The 3,883-nt window shown below is 49.7% G+C and overlaps 2 long non-coding RNA genes across 2 annotated transcripts; one reads left to right on the top strand and one right to left on the bottom strand.

The window, feature by feature from the left end:
* Positions 1–1,652: 1,652 nt before the first annotated feature.
* On the top strand, positions 1,653–3,072 carry LOC121352118. The gene is made up of 2 exons (XR_005954892.1): positions 1,653–1,740; positions 2,801–3,072. It is a non-coding gene; the product is annotated as an uncharacterized LOC121352118 (long non-coding RNA).
* Positions 3,073–3,075: 3 nt separating this feature from the next.
* Positions 3,076–3,869, bottom strand: LOC121352117. Its single transcript, XR_005954891.1, has 2 exons — positions 3,687–3,869; positions 3,076–3,154 (listed from the first exon to the last, which is right to left on the bottom strand). It is a non-coding gene; the product is annotated as an uncharacterized LOC121352117 (long non-coding RNA).
* Positions 3,870–3,883: the final 14 nt, after the last annotated feature.

Below are 3,883 nucleotides of genomic sequence, written 5' to 3'. Positions count from 1 at the left end.
AAAACACCCCAAAAACACCCTAAAAACCATCCCAAAAACCACCCCAAGGCACCCCAGAACTACCCCAAATTCACCCCAAATTTACCCTGAATTCACCCCAAATTCACCCAAAGTCACCCCAAAAAACACCCAAATTCCCCCCAAAATTCACCCTGAATTCACCCCAAAGGCACCCCAAAAACGACCCAAAGTCACCCCAAAATTCATCCCAAAACCATCCCAAAAACCACCCAAAGTCACCACAAAATTCACCCTGAATTCACCCCAAAATCATCCCAAATTCACCCCAAAATTCACCCTGAATTCACCCCAAAATCAGCCCCAAAATCACCCCCAAATCACCAAAATTGACCCCAAAATTCACCCTAAACTCAGCCCAAATTCACCCCAAAACCAGCCCAAAATTCACCCTAAAATTGCCTGAAATTCACCCCAAATCCACCCCAAAATCACCCCAAATTTCACTCCCAGTTTCACCCCAAAATCAGCCTAAAATTCACTCTAAAATTACCCCAAATTCATCCCAAAATTCACCCCAGAATCAGCCCAAATTCATCCTGACTTCACCCCAAAATCACCCCAAATTTCACCCCAAATTCATCGCAAAATTCACCCAAAAATCAGCCTCAAATTCACCCCAAATCCACCCCAAAATCACCCCAAATTCATCCCCAAAATCAGCCCCAATTCCCTGTGAATTCACCCCAAAATTCACCCTGAATTCACCCCCAACTCACCCAAAAATCACCCCAAATCCACCCCAAAATCAGCCCCAAAATCGCCGTAATTCCACCCAAAAATAACTCCGAATACCCCAAACCCACCCCTAATTCACCCCAAAAATCAGCCCCAAATCCACGCCCAATTCACCCCAAAATCAGACCCAAAATCCCCAGAATTCACCCCAGAATCCACCCCAAATTCATCCCAAAATCAGCCCTAAAACAACCCAAAATCCCTGGAATTCACCCCAAAATCTGCCTAAAATCGCCTCAAAATCCACCCTGAGTTGACCCCAAAAATATCCCAAAATCAGCCCCAAATTCATGCCAAAATAACCCAAAATTCACCCCAAAATCAGACCCAAAATCCCTGGAATTCACCCCAAAAGAACCAAGAATACCCCAAAATTCACCCCAAAATAACCAAAATTCCCCCCGCAATGTCCCAAAAATCTGCCCAAAAGTATCCCAAAAACCTCCTAAAATATCCCAAAAATCCCCCTAAAAATATCCCAAAAACACCCCAAAAGTCCTTAAAAAATATTCCAAAAATTCTTTAAAAATATCCTACAAATAATTCCCAAAATATCCCCAAAATCCCCTTAAAATATCCCCAAAATCCTGGGAAAAATCTCCAAAAAATCTCCAAACAATATCCCAAAAATCCCCTTAAAATATCCCCAAAATCTTCTAAAAATATCCCAAAAATCTCAGAAATTCTGTAAAAATATCCCAAAAATCCCCTAAAAATATCCCAAAAAAATTCCCAAAATCCGCTAAAAAATCCTCAAAATCCCCTAAAAATTTCCCCAAAAAAATCCCCAAAATCCCCTTTAAAAAATCCCAAAAAATCCCAAAGAAAAGCAAAAAAAGTCCCAGCCCCAAGCCCCGCCCCCGTTAGCCCCGCCCACTCGATGATGTAATCGGTGCTGGCCCCGCCCCAGGTGTTAGACCCCGCCCCCTCGATTACGTCACTGATCTACAAGAACATGGACAGGTGGAAACGCGTCCGGCAGCGGTGAGAGACTGGGGGGGACTGGGGGGACTGGGAATAGACTGGGGGGGACTGGGGGGACTGGGATTGAACTGGGGGGGACTGGGATTGAACTGGGATTGAACTGGTTTGTACTGGGATGAACTGGGATGGACGGGTTTAGACTGGGCTAGGTTGGGGTATATTGGTTTATACTGGGATGGACTGTGCTATACCGGTTTATACTGGGGTAACCCAAAATCCCTGGAATTCACCCCAAAATCTGCCTAAAATCGCCTCAAAATCCACCCTGAGTTGACCCCAAAAATATCCCAAAATCAGCCCCAAATTCATGCCAAAATAACCCAAAATTCACCCCAAAATCAGACCCAAAATCCCTGGAATTCACCCCAAAAAGAACCAAGAATACCCCAAAATTCACCCCAAAATAACCAAAATTCCCCCCGCAATGTCCCAAAAATCTGCCCAAAAGTATCCCAAAAACCTCCTAAAATATCCCAAAAATCCCCCTAAAAATATCCCAAAAACACCCCAAAAGTCCTTAAAAAATATTCCAAAAATTCTTTAAAAATATCCTACAAATAATTCCCAAAATATCCCCAAAATCCCCTTAAAATATCCCCAAAATCCTGGGAAAAATCTCCAAAAAATCTCCAAACAATATCCCAAAAATCCCCTTAAAATATCCCCAAAATCTTCTAAAAATATCCCAAAAATCTCAGAAATTCTGTAAAAATATCCCAAAAATCCCCTAAAAATATCCCAAAAAAATTCCCAAAATCCGCTAAAAAATCCTCAAAATCCCCTAAAAATTTCCCCAAAAAAATCCCCAAAATCCCCTAAAAAAAATCGCCCAAAAAATCCCAAAGAAAAGCAAAAAAAGTCCCAGCCCCAAGCCCCGCCCCCGTTAGCCCCGCCCACTCGATGATGTAATCGGTGCTGGCCCCGCCCCAGGTGTTAGACCCCGCCCCCTCGATTACGTCACTGATCTACAAGAACATGGACAGGTGGAAACGCGTCCGGCAGCGGTGAGCGGTCCGTACTGGTCCGTACTGGTCCGTACTGGTTCTCACTGGTCCCGCAGCTGGCGGGAGGCGGCGCAGCGGCAGCAGCAGCGTTACGGGCCCAGCCTGCGCCTGCTGCGAATCATCTACGAGCGACAGTGAGGCCACGCCCACCGGCCACGCCCACCCTAGCAATGGCCACGCCCACCCTGAGCTCAACCACGCCCGCATTGACCACACCCACCCTGAGCTCAACTGTGCCCACACTGGCCACGCCCACTCTGGCCACACCCACGGAAGCCACGCCCTCCCAGACCCCGCCCCCTCCGCAATAAAAAACTCCTTCATTTCCATATTTGGGTGTGGGAGTGGTCAATGCCTTTATTTGGGAAAAGGGGCGGGGCTGCTGTGGGCTGGGGGTGACGTCATCGCTCCTGTGGGGGAAGAGAAGGGGAGGGGTTAAACGATGTGAAGCCACGCCCCTCTTTGAGATGGCCACACCCACTTCAGGGCTTTGGACCCTGGTTTGCCATTGGCTGGGCTTGGCCACGCCCCCATTTTACCATTGGTTGCTCTCTGCCCCACCCCAACCAGGGAAACCCCACCCACAACCTCCCCCATTGGTTGCTGTGGGCCCTGCCCTCATCTCGGGGCTTTCCCATTGGCTGCTTGACGCCACGCCCTCAATTTCAGGCATTCTCATTGGCTGCTTTAAGCTCCACCTCCTCTCCCTGGTTTCCCATTGGTTCTGTCAAGCCCCACCCCCACATCCACTCATGGCCCCGCCCCTTCTTTTCCCATTGGCCACTCCAAGCCCTGCCCCCCAACTCCAGCCTCTCCCATTGGCTGTTGTAAGCCCTGCCCCTATTTCAGGCCCTTCTATTGGCTAAATGAAGCCCCGCCCCCAATAAGGAGCCAGCCCCGCCCCTGCCCTCCCCCATTGGCCCGTCCCGGCCCCGCCCTCACCTTGCTGCGCCGCCATTGGCCGCCGCCGGGGCTCAGGGCTCTCCCATTGGCTGGGTGAAGCTGAGGGCGTCGCCCAGCGCTCCCCATTGGCCGCGGCGGCTCTGGAAGAGCCCCACCCACACGCCCAGGCCCAGCCCCCAGAGCCCCGCCCCCAGCGCCGAGCGCAGCACGTCTGGGGGGGGATGGGAGCCGAAATC

Source organism: Pyrgilauda ruficollis, unplaced genomic scaffold, assembly GCF_017590135.1.
Source record: "Pyrgilauda ruficollis isolate IOZ18807 unplaced genomic scaffold, ASM1759013v1 scaffold1833, whole genome shotgun sequence".
NCBI classification, from domain to species: Eukaryota; Metazoa; Chordata; class Aves; order Passeriformes; family Passeridae; genus Pyrgilauda; species Pyrgilauda ruficollis.
Note: the sequence above shows the minus strand (reverse complement) of the source record. Positions and strands in the feature narration are given on the sequence as shown.